Source organism: Salmo salar, chromosome 24 (genome assembly GCF_965601325.2).
Source record: "Salmo salar chromosome 24, fSalSal1, whole genome shotgun sequence".
NCBI classification, from domain to species: domain Eukaryota; kingdom Metazoa; phylum Chordata; class Actinopteri; order Salmoniformes; family Salmonidae; genus Salmo; species Salmo salar.
Genome location: NC_138314.1, coordinates 19,398,370 through 19,411,434, shown reverse-complemented (window position 1 = coordinate 19,411,434; position 13,065 = coordinate 19,398,370). Strand labels below are relative to the sequence as shown.

The 13,065-nt window shown below is 43.5% G+C and overlaps 1 protein-coding gene across 5 annotated transcripts in view; it reads left to right on the top strand.

Moving 5' to 3' along the window:
• The window catches only part of LOC106585272 (membrane-associated phosphatidylinositol transfer protein 2), an 88,331-nt gene continuing 75,266 nt past the window's right edge, over positions 1 to 13,065 (top strand). For 4 of the 5 annotated variants that reach the window (XM_082968550.1, XM_082968551.1, XM_014171322.3 and 1 more), the window contains exon 1: positions 1 to 600. The gene's annotated coding sequence lies outside the window, so the exon portion shown is untranslated. The remainder of the gene's footprint in view (positions 601 to 13,065) is intronic. The other variant, XM_045706656.2, reaches the window with a different exon arrangement.

Sequence of the window (13,065 nt, the reverse complement as noted above, 5' to 3'; positions counted from 1 at the left end):
ACAGGAGGCGCATTCCATTTGACCTGAGCGCGAGAGGGAAGCAAATGCATAGCTGTGGTTCACGAATAGCGAACAAGATTAGACGGCTCCCCGAAGCTCAGGATGGCGAGTCTCTTCACCATATACTCTTGATTCAGGAGGATATACGAACTTCTCTTTTACCAGTGTTTGAATCCGCTGCACTATCTGAGTGTCTCTTTCGCCTGAGGGGGAACTGAAATGAAGGCAGAAGGCAACTCGTGTGTGAATTACTATTGGATACAGTGAAGTCAAGGACGTTCAGTACATGGCTTTTCCGTCGGTGTACTACCATAAAGCTTAGGGCCACCGTAGTTATTTGGTCAAGGAAATGTGAGGACTTAGATGCAGCTCGAGACTGATGATGAGCTCTCCCTAATTCCTGGTTTACATGAAGTCGTTAAACTATCAAACGGCCTCAAGACAAAGGAAACTGCCTCAATTAATTGTGGGCTACATTGTAACATTTCAAGCTGGTATTAAATGCCACCCTGTATTGTATTTCTGTGTCTGCTGAGTAGAGGACTAAGCACGCGCTCTTGAAAAAAACAGAGGGAATGGGCCAATGAACTTTGATTTTGGGTGAGTGCTATAGTATTCTATTTCAGCGTACTGGTGTGCATCCTTTTAATCCAGGGTATGCGTTGAGCATTGCAATCCATTAATTTGTGAATAAAATGCCGTGATGTTGCTAGGTAACTGACTTGGTGTAAAGATGGTGGGTTTACTTTGGATCACAGTGAAAATCTAGGAACAATTTCAGGAACTGTTTGAGAACAGCAATTCAATATCCAATTGCAAATGAAATGTTCACTATGTTCTCAACATACCTCATGATCAGATGTAAGTGTATGCCTAGTAGGCAAATGATGCGATGCGGTAATGGGGAATCAGGGTTCGATTCCGGAGAGCGAGCCTGAGAAACGGCTATCACATCCAAGAAAGGCAGTCAACAAGTCACCATCAACAATGTCTTCATCAGCACACTAAAGAGATCAATTAATGCACGAGAGAACTAATGAACTACTCTGGATTTTTTGAATGCTGTTGAAAAGAGACGCATTATAGTACTTAATTCCCTCTGTCTGGTAATTGGTTTGGGGAACGGTTTCATTGTTGCCTCAGCCTGTCACTTGTAGTGGTGCTTGTTATCGTCTGAAGATTGTGTAACATGTTGCACATGCGAGGTGTAAATAAAATTCGAACACTACCTTTAATATCTTGAGAATCTGCAGATATGGATTCAGTTCTAATTCATCATGCACATGCATAACTTAGCCCAACCCATGCTTATCTCTAGAACAGGGATGGGCAACTTTTGGCCACAAAAAAATTGAACTCATCATGAGGGGCCGCTGTGGGTCTATATACCCACATCCATACCCACACATGCAGTCTGAGCCGGCCTGAGCCTTCTGGGGGCCCTAAGTGAATTTGCTGCAATTCTACCCGTTTTGCCATGGGGCGTAGTGAAAATGTTGCAGTTTTAATGCAAGTTTTCTGCAATTCTATACATTTTGCCTAGCCTGACGACTCACACTAATGCTTTATACTTTAGTCTGAGACTGTCATAATTGAAGTAGTTTGTGGTGAGGAGGGGCACAAGGGAGTATCAAAGCCAATGATGAATTTTCAAACCACTGCTTTACCCACGTGGCTCTGGCCCAACCCATTGGTTTCTGGAACAATCGGACGGCCCCGAATGCATTCGGTGAAGGGTCAGGGAGATACTCGAGACTCATTACGGAGAAGAAGCTAATGTCCTTGGGCGTGGCATAGCATTTGGCAGGAGCAAGGAGTTTGGGTAGCCAGTCAAAATTTTGCCATGGGCAGAAAGCGAATGTGGAATTTTACAGCAAATGTCCTTTAATTCTACACATTTAATATTTGGGGAAGGGTACCAAAAAATGTCTGCAGCATTAAAGCTCCCCAAGAACACAGAGAAATATTTGCTATTTTTAATGATATCTGAGTGACAAAATCAATTGGGGGCCCGCCGGTCAACAATAGACCATGATTAATACAAGTTTAGATTGTCTAGGCAGCTGACATGAGCTAATTGAGTGACTGACATAACAAGAGAGAAACTGCTGATGCACAGACAAATTTTGAAATTATTTTTGGGTGAGATTTTATTTTATGAACAATACAAAACATACAAATGACAACATCATACAAACATCAACTACAGTATGTGACAATACGTATGTGGACACCTGCTAGTCAAACATCCTCATTCCAAAATTATAGGCATTAATATGGAGTTGGTCCCCCCCCTTTGCTGCTATAACAGCCTCCACTCTTCTGGGAAGGCTTTCCACTAGATGTTGGAACATTGCTGCGGGGACTTGCTTCCATTCAGCCACGAGCATGAGTGAGGTTGGGCACTGATGTTGGGCGGTTAGGCCTGGCTTGCAGTTGGCGTTCCAATTCATCCCAGTGGGGTTGAGGTCAGGGCTCTGTGCAGGCCAGTCAAGTTCTTCCACACCGATCTCGACAAACATTTTCTGTATGAACCTCGCTTTGTACACTGGGGCATTGTCATGCTGAAACAGGAAAGGGCCTTCCCCAAAGTTGGAAGCACAGAATTGTCTATAATGTCATTTTTTGCTTTAGTGTTAAGATTTCCCTTTGCTGGAACTAAGGGGCCTAGCCCGAACAATGAAAAACGGCTCCAGACCATTATTCCTGCTCTACCAAACTTTACGGTTGGTGCTATGCATTGGGGAATGTAGCGTGCTCCTGGCATCCGCCAAACCCAGATTCATTCGTCGGACTGCCAGATCACTCCAGAGAACGCGTTTCCACTGCTCCAGAGTCCAATGGCGGCAAGCTTTACACCACTCCAGCCAATGCTTGGCATTGTGATTTTAGGTTTATTTGCGGCTGCTTGGCCATGGAAACCCATTTAACAAAGCTCCCCAATGAGCAGTTCTTGTGCTGACGTTGCATCCAGTGGCAGTTTGGAACTTGGTAGTGAGTGTTGTAACCCGAGGACAGATGATTTTTACGTGCTTCAGCACTCGGCGGTCCAGTTCTGTGAGCTTGTGTGGCCTACCATTTCGCGGCTGAGACATTGTTGCTCCTAGACGTTTCCACTTCACAATAACAGCACTTACAGTTGACCGGGGCAACTCTAGCAGGGAATACATTTGATGAACTGACTTGTTGAGAAGGTGGCACCCTATGACGGTGCCATGTTCAAAGTCACTGAGCTTTGGCAGTAGAATGGCCGTAGAATGGCAGTAGAATGGCCTTACTGCATGGCTGTGTGCTCGAGTTTATACACCTGTCATCAACGGGTGTGGCTGAAATAGCCAAATCTACTCATTTGAAGGGGTGTCCACATACTTTTGTGTATAGGGTTGTGTGCACTTGTGGTGTACACTACATATCTCCAGCGCACACATCACTTTCTGGCCACTCACATGGCCTGAAACTGCACCATTTGGTTTCTCTCTGTAGCCCATGCACTTTCAATATTTCAATAAAAAAATCATTCTATTTTTCCATTGTGTTAATGATGGCAGACTGATTTCTTAGTTTTTAGTAAATGTTTTTTCAAGATGAGTGATGAAGTGAATCGTCCAACCCATCGGGTATCTACCTACATCCCCATATTCTACTATTCTAACTCTCAACAGTAAGATAAAACCCCGACTGAGTGGGCGCCGACAGTTTCCCATCCCTGCTCAAGAATATTGAGAGCAGTAGCAGGAAGGCCCTGTTTGTTTCCCTTCTGTCTTTTAGGGTGACAATATTAGTCAGTTATATCCTGACACCGGGACACATCTTGGTCACTGTGTTCATATTTTGTCAAGTGCTATTTTCACAATGTATTTTCCTGTATAAGGTGTGCAACTGAACCGTTTATGTTATGAGAAGGAAATAATGATATTGATTAGATCAGTTATACATGGTAGTATCTTAGAGTGATCTTGTGTTTTTCATCCAGGTTTTGTAATGGTCTCTCATCAGTCTTTTTAATAATTGGAATTATTAAGCTCTGACTGCAGCATCACCTGCATGTTTGTTTCACTTAGTCTGCCAAACTGAAGAGTGATGTGCTATCCATCAATTTTTGTTAGTACTATATTGTGAACTCCTGACCACGTCTCTTAATGCAGCTGTCAGTTTGGTTCGGTTCTGTGGGCTTCCATGGTGAGGTGCACTCCCCACTCTACAGGGTGACTCATTCTCCAGTGCTGAACGGGGGCTGTGGCCAATGCTGCCCAGATGATGGTTCTGTACTGAAGGGCAGACTTGATGCAATGCCACTGTTCTGATGGGCGTCCGCTCTACCACAGGGGCACTCTACCCAAGGTTGCCCCTTGTCCCAGTGGCACTGTACTGAAAGCATGCACATTTTTTCAGGATATGTATGATTGTCAGGCCAAAGGCGCACGTTTCCCTTTATTTTGTTGACAAAGTAGCTGAACCCCCCTACTGGAGCAGGTTGTGAAGACCCTCCAGGCTCGTGCAAAGGGCAACATGGCGTCTCTCAAGCCACACAGCTTCAACACACTGATAGAGCAGACGTCCTCCTCAATGACGTCAACATTGTCTATTGCCAGAAAAGAAAAGAAAGGGATTAAAAATGCATAAGGGGTCGTTCCATTGGATTTAAGTCACTTTTTGGCTGCACCCATTTTGATTTTAACAAAATTTTCCATACATATTTGCCCATGGTAGAAGTAATCAGAAAGTTACTTTTTGGATGTAAAATGCCAAAACATTCAGGAGAAGTGTGGCATATCAAGAAGCTGATTAAACAGCATGATCATTACACAGGTGTACCTTTTGCTGGGGACAATAAAAGGCCACTCTAAATTGTACAGTTTTGTCACACAACACAATGCCACAGATGTCTCAAGTTTTGAGGGAGCGTGCAGTTGACACGCTGACTGCAGGAATGTCCACCAGAGCTGTTGCCAGAGAATTGAATGCCAATTGCACTACCATAAGCCGCTTCCAACGTCGTTTTAGAGCATTTGGCTGTACGTCCAACCAGCCTCACAACCGCAGACCATGTGTATGGCTTCGTGTGGGCGAACGGTTTGCTGATGTCAACATTGTGAACAGAGTGCCCCATGGTGGCGGTGGGGTTATGGCAGGTATTCTCAAACTGGGGTACACGCAATGCCGTCGGGGGTACTCCAAATAAATATGTGATTCACATATATTGTTTTCACATTTTCAAACAGTCCATTTATATTTTCCAACAGGGTTATACATTTGGGTGAGTTTTTTTTTTTCTTGCCTGAGTAGCCTCGTTTCACTGCCAAAAATAAAATTAAACCATCTAGTGTTCAGCGAAATAACAACACAATGTCAAATACAGGCAGCCTAGTCAAATAATTAACATCCACTCACATTAACCGTTACTCTCTCGCGGGAATTCCACTAACGGTCCGTGTGTAGCCAAACGTAGCTGCTGCTCATTCCGTTTGCTCTAAAATTGATAAAGGTTTAACAAAAGTAAGGCCTGCGTCCATAGAGACACATACCAGCTCTACTGGTAGTACTGCTACTACCAGTAGTACTACATAGTTTGTATAGTACTGTATAGTTTGAAAATGTGAATATAAAAAAGAAAGAAAAAATAATATGTTAATCACATTTTTATTTGGCGTACCCCAGGTTGGGAATACCTGCTCTACAGCATCTGATGTCTGCTGTGGTGTTGGGCTGTTATATGATGGACCACATTTATGCTCCAGCCTGCCAAACCTCAACCAGTGGATGGGACAGGAACCTCCAGTGCTCTGTTGTGCTGTGATGTACATAGACAGTCAGGTGCCAGATCGGGATCTTGTCCAGGGAGAGAGAGAGAAACCTCCTGCACATACAGTACCAGTCAAAAGTTTGGACACACCTACTCATTCAGGGGTTTTTCTTTATTTTTACTATTTTCTACATTGTAGAATAATAGTGAAGACAGCAAAACGATGAAATAGCACATATGGAATCATGTAGTAACCAAAAAAGTGTTAAACAAATCAAAATAGATTTTAGATTCTTCAAAGTAGCCACCCTTTGCCTTGATGACAGCTTTGCACACTCCTGGCATTCTCTCAACCAGCTTCACATGGAATGCTTTTTCAACAGTCTTGAAGGAGTTCCCACATATGCTGAGCACTTGTTGGCTGCTTTTCCTTCACTCTGCGGTCCAACTCATCCCAAACCACCTCAATTGGGTTGAGGTCGGGTGACTGTGAAGGCCAGGTCATCTGAAGCAGCACTCCATCACTCTCCTTCTTGGTCAAATAGCCCTTACACAGCCTGGAGGTGTGTTGGGACATTGTCCTGTTGAAAAACAAAAGATAGTCCCACTAAGCGCAAACCAGATGGGATGGCGTATCGATGCAGAATGCTGTGGTAGCCATGCTGGTTAAGTGTGCCTTGAATTTTAAATAAATCACTGACGGTGTCACCAGCAAAGCACCATCACACCTCATCCATGCATCACGGTGGGAACCACACATGCGGAGATCATCCGTTCACCTACTCTGCTGGAACCAAAAATCTCAAATTTGGACTCATCAGACCAAAGGACAGATTTCCACTGGTCTACTGTCCATTGCTCGTATTTCTTGGCCCAAGCAAGTCTCTTCTTCTTACTGGTGTCCTTTAGTAGTGGTTTCTTTGCAGCAATTCGACCATGAAAGCCTGATTCACACAGTCTCCTTTGAACAGTTGATGTTGAGGTGTGTCTGTTACTTGAACTCTGTGAAGCATTTATTTGGGCTGCAATTTCTGAGGCTGATAACTGTAATGAACTTATCCTCTGCAGCAGAGGTAACTCTGGGTCTTCCTTTCCTGTGGCGGTCCTCATGAGAACCAGTTTCATCATAGGGCTTGATGGTTTTAAAATTCTTCCATTTAAGAATGATGGAGGCCACTGTGTTCTTGGGGAGCTTTAATGCTGCAGACATTTTTTGGTACCCTTCCCCAGATCTGTGCCTTGACTCAATCCTGTCTCGGAACTCTACAGACAATTCCTTCGACCTCATGGCTTGGTTTTTGCTCTGACATGCACTGTCAACTGTGGGACTTTATATAGACACGTGTGCCTTTCCAAATCATGTCCAATCAATTGAATTTACCCCAGGTGGACTCCAGTAAAGTTGTAGAAACATCTCAAGTTTGATCAATGGAAACGGGATGCACCGGAGCTCAATTTTAAGTCTCATAGCAAAGGGTCTGATTTTATTTGTTTCTAAATTGGCAAAGTGTCTGTCTTCACTTGTAGTCTGTGAGAAAGACCCGATCACATGATAGAGAGCCATGTGAGTGAGAGGTGCTTCAGAGCACGCAGCATTCAGGGAGAAGGGAACAACGACCACTTGCCGCAAAAGGCATGGATTTTTTTAGGGTGCATTACGACCACACACAGGGGATGGCGCCGGGAATTTCGAGGCATTATCAAGTGTTTTTCAAATTGTGAATGACAGACTGACGAAGTGGTACAGCCGGCGCAAAAAACAAAGCAGAGCTCATTCTTTTCAAGCAACTTTTCTTCAAATCTTCAGTAGTTGCATCATGCAGCCTTAAAATGTATTAAAAATCAAAACATATAGCCCAACATTTGCAGAACAACTAAAGTTACATTAATAACTCTAAATTAAGCATATATGAGTACCAGTTTCTTTGTTAACCGCTCAACACAGAATAGCCGCATGTGAACACTCCCTCAAATCGTTTGGAGAAAATATCCTGTCTATTTTATTCAGCTTTGTTCAATTGTAATCTTCATACTATAAAATAATGCCACGGAATTGTAACCAAATCTTGTCTGCTAAATGAACTAGTGTAGTCCACAGCCATATGGCATAGCCAGATCAGAATATACTATTCTGTTCTTCTGAAATGGACTACATTTTCTTCATATCATGTTTCTTTAGACCTGTCTAAAATAAATAATAGATTTATTATGAAGTTGTAGGCTATGTTACATGGATTTATTAGACTTTTAAAAATGTAGATGTTCCAAAGGTCTGCATCAGTGGCTTGTAGGCTCTGTGTGGAAGCCAGGAGATGCCAAATGTGTTTATGTTAATTAATGGTCAATTGCCATGAGACGGACAGCTATTTGCTTGAGAATTACTGGCTGATGAAATTTCGTGACGGCCAACAGCCCTAGTTCTCACACAGCAGTTATGCACAGATGTGTAGTGCTAGGATCCTTTCTCCCTCAGGCAGTGTTAGCCTAATCTCGGTTAACCCAGAACTAAAGTTATGCGTAGTTGGTTAGATGCTCAATTAAGTTCAGGGTCCATACATGTTAAGACAAGAGATTGAATGAGGATCGGGAACTAAACAAAGAGCTCCACCCTCTCGCTTTGCAAGTTATGGGCAAGTCTATGGGCCAAATGTCCCCTCCCCTTCTAAAATTTGGAAGATTCTAACACCTGCGAAATAGTGATTTATCCAAATAACCAGTGACGAAAAACCCGAGCACCGAAACTCAATCTCACAGATCATGTTGTATTATGACAGTTCTATGGTACCATTTATGTTTACGTAGTATGTCCACTAGAGATTAGTGTTAGCCAAAATCCTCGGCGGCAGTCTTAACCTTTTTAAAACTCAAGCCTTTCAAAGTCCTGTCTACGCAGGTTCTGTTTTGGAGATGACAGAAGCATGTCTGTTCTTTCTCTGTTACGCTGTGTACTGAACTGGCATGCATGATTGTTGATGACACTCCGATGTTCAGATTAAGGGAATTAAATAGTCTGTAATGCGCACCACAGCGGAGCTTAACTTCTTAACTCAGACAGCGGTGTGTAGTTTGCTGTAGCTGCTGGCAAAGTAATGACTACATCAAGCTTGTGACTTTGCTTTTGCTGTTTGTTTTGGTTGTGTTTCGGTTTATTTTGTGCCCAATAGAAATGAATGGTAAATAATGTATTGGAGTCACTTTTATTGTAAATAAGAATAGAATGTTTCTAAACACTTCTACATTAATGTGGATGCTACCATGTGGTTAATGATGAGTGAGAAGGTTACAGATGCGCAAATATCATATATACCCCAAGACGTGCTAACCTCTCATTACAATAACAGGGGAGGTTAGCACTTTTTGGGGGGGTATGATATTTGTGTGTCTTACTTTCTCACTTATCATTATTCAGCCTACAATCAGAACACTTATTTTTCTCAGAGTGCGGGCGGAGCAGGAGAGAGTGGCTCGCTCATCACAACAGCAGGCCCCAGCGAAACAGGCGCATGACAGACAGGTGGAGGGCAGAGACTTTTATTACAGGAATAACTGTTTGACCAAATCATGGTTTCAGTTTGGATTGAGGTGACCGTGTAGAATGTGCAGCTCGCACCGATGCGACCAATTTTTAAAAATGTAACTAGCACAACCATGTCAAAGGGTCACAAAATGTGAGACAATGGTCAGTCTGGAGCCACACACATATATACATTTACATTTTAGTCATTTAGCAGACGCTCTTATCCAGAGCGACTTACAATAGTGAATGCATACATTTCATTTCATGCATTTTTTTTTTTTTGTACTGGCCCCCTGTGGGAATCGAACCCACAACCCTGGCGTTGCAAACACCATGCTCTACCAACTGAGCTACAGGGAACACACACAGAACAAGTTCGGAGTAAGCCAGGAGTGTGATAGGCCAGTGGTGAGGAGGTTGTAACTTGAGCGCTCCTTCACCCTGAGGTGTTTGTGTGTCCAGCTAATCCAGCACAGTGGAGCATCAGGGCCCTGGGTCACAGCATGCCTCAATTTTTCCACTGCACTGAGTGGGATTCTGGGAGGGAGAGGTGGACAGGAGGCTAAGTGTGTGTGCGTTCGTTGCTTGCTTACAGGAGCTCATCAGACATTTCACTTTTCTTGTTTTGGTTCCGCCTGCAACATGTTTTCTTCATTTCCTTTCTGGGAGAAACAAACGGAAAGAGCAGAAGCATGTTTGTGTACAACTCATATTCATCATTGACCAGATTCGTTTACACTTCATATTACACTTACTGTGTGTAATGAGTTAAGTTAATCATTCATTATATTATTATTATTATTAGCCATTCATTCATCATGGCACTTGATGAAGTCGATACTTACCATCAGCAATTAGGGATATGTTTGCACAAAACGACTGGTATCCGGCTGTGCAACCACTGCCAACATATAATCGTTTAATCTTTTTAAGGGGGAGATCAGCTTTAATATTGCAGATAGATTGTAGCTTCCATCAATGTAATCACTTTCAATCCCCCATCATTTTTTACAAATGTGTGTGTGTGTGTGTGTGTGTGTGTGTGTGTGTGTGTGTGTGTGTGTGTGTGTGTGTGTGTGTGTAAGCAAAAATAGAAATGTCCTCTCACTGTCAACTGCGTTTATTTTCAGCAAACTTAACATGTGTAAATATTTGTATGAACATAAGATTCAACAACTGAGACATAAACTGAAAGAGTTACACAGACATGTGACTAACAGAAATGGAATAATGTGTCCCTGAACAAAGGGGGGGTCAAAATCAAAAGTAACAGTCAGTATCTGGTGTGGCCACCAGCTGCATTAAGTACTGTAGTGCATCTCCACATGGACTGCACCAGTTTTGGCAGTTCTTGCTGTGAGATGTTTCCCCACTCTTCCACCAAGGCACCCACAAGTTCCAGGACATTTCTGGGGGGAATGGCCCTAGCCCTCACCCTCCGATCGAACAGGTTCCAGACGTGCTCAATGGGATTGAGATCCGGGTTCTTCGCTGGCCATGGCAGAACACTGACATTCCTGTCTTGCAGGAAATCACGCGCAGAATGAGCAGTATTTGCTGGTGGCATTGTCATGCTGAAGGGTCATGTCAGGATGAACCTGCAGGAAGTGTACCACATGAGGGAGGAGGATGTCTTCCCTGTAACGCACAGTGTTGAGATTGCCTGCAATGACAACAAGCTCAGTCCGATGATGCTGTGATACACCGCCCCAGACCATGACATGCCCTCCACCTCCAAATCGATCCCGCTCCAGAGTACAGGCCTCGGTGTAACGCTCATTCCTTCGACGATAAACATGAATCCACCAATCACCCCTGGTGAGACAAAACCATGACTCGTCAGTGAAGAGCACTTTTTGCCAGTCCTGTCTGGTCCAGCGGCGGTGGGTTCGTGCCCATAGGCAATGTTGTTGCCGGTGATGTCTGGTGAGGACCTGCCTTACAACAGGCCTACAAGCCCTCAGTCCAGCCTCTCTCAGCCAATTGCAGACAGTCTGAGCACTGATGGAGGGATTGTGCGTTCCGGGCAGTTGTTGTTGCCATCCTGTACCAGTCCCGCAGGTGTGATGTTCCGATGTTCCGATCCTGCGTAGGTGTTGTTACACGTGGTCTGCCACTGCGAGGACGATCAGCTGTCCGTCCTGTCTCCCTGTAGCGCTGCCTTCGGCGTCTCACAGTACAGACATTGCAATTTATTGCCCTGGCCACATCTGCAGTCCTCATGCCTCCTTACAGCATGCCTAAGACACATTCACGCAGATGAGCAGGGACCCTGGGCATCTTTCTTTTGGTGTTTCTCAGAGTCAGTAGAAAGGCCTCTTTAGTGTCCTAAGTTTTCATAACTGTGACCTTAATTGCCTACCGTCTGTAAGCTGTTAGTATCTTAACGACCGTTCCACAGATGCATGTTCATTAATTGTTTATGGTTCATTGAACAAGCATGGGAAACAGTGTTTAAACTCTTTACAATGAAGATCTGTGAAGTTATTTGGATTTTTATGAATTATCTTTGAAAGACAGGGTCCTGAAAAGGGCCGTTTCTTTTTTGCTGAGTATGTATGTATGTATGTATGTATGTATGTATGTATGTATGTATGTATGTATGTATGTACAGTTGAAGTTGGAAGTTTACATACACTTAGGTTGGAGTCATTAAAACTCGTTTTTCAACCGCTGCACAAATTTGTTGTTAACTAACTATAGTTTGGGCAAGTTGGTTAGGACATCTACTTTGTGCATGACACAAGTAATTTTTCCAACAATTGTTTACAGACAGATTATTTCACTTATAATTCACTGTATCACAATTCCAATGGGTAAGAAGTTCACATACACTTAGTTGACTGTGCCTTTAAACGGCTGGAAAATTCCAGAAAATGATGTCATGGCTTTAGAAGCTTCTGATAGGCTAATTGACATCATTTGAGTCAATTGGAGGTGTACCTGTGGATGTATATCAAGGCCTACCTTCAAACTCAGTGCCTCTTTGCCCGACATCATGGGAAAATCAAAAGAAATCAGCCAAGACCTCAGAAAAACAATTGTAGACCTCCACAAGTCTGGTTCATCCTTGGGAGCGATTTCCAAACGCCTGAAGGTACCACGTTCATCTGTACAAACAATAGTGCGCAAGTATAAACACCATGGGACCACACAGCTGTCATACCGCTCAGGAAGGAGATGTGTTCTGTCTCCTAGAGATGAACGAACTTTGGTGCGAAAAAGTGCAAATCAATCCCAGAACAACAGCAAAGGACCTTGTGAAGATGCTGGAGGAAACCGGTACAAAAGTATCTATATCCACAGTAAAATGAGTCCTATATCAACATAACTTGAAAGGCTGCTCAGCAATGAAGAAGCTACTGCTCCAAAACCGCCATAAAAAAGCCAGAATACGGTTTGCAACTGCACATGGGGACAAAGATCATACTTTTTGGAGAAATGTCCTCTGGTCTGATGAAACAAAAATAGAACTGTTTGGCCATAATGACCATCGATATGTTTGGAGGAAAAATGGGGAGCTTGCAAGCGAAAGAACACCATCCCAACCGTGAAGCATGGTGGTGGCAGCATCATGTTGTGGGGGTGCTTTGCTGCAGGAGGGACTGGTGCACGTCTTAAAATAGATGGCATCATGAGGAGGACAATTAGGTGGATATATTGAAGCAACATCTCAAGACATCAGTCAGGAAGTTGAAGCTTGGTCGCAAGTGGGTCTTCCAAATGGACAATGACCCCAAGCATACTTCCAAAGTTGTGGCAAAATGGCTTAAGGACAACAAAGTCAAGGTATTGGAGTGACCTC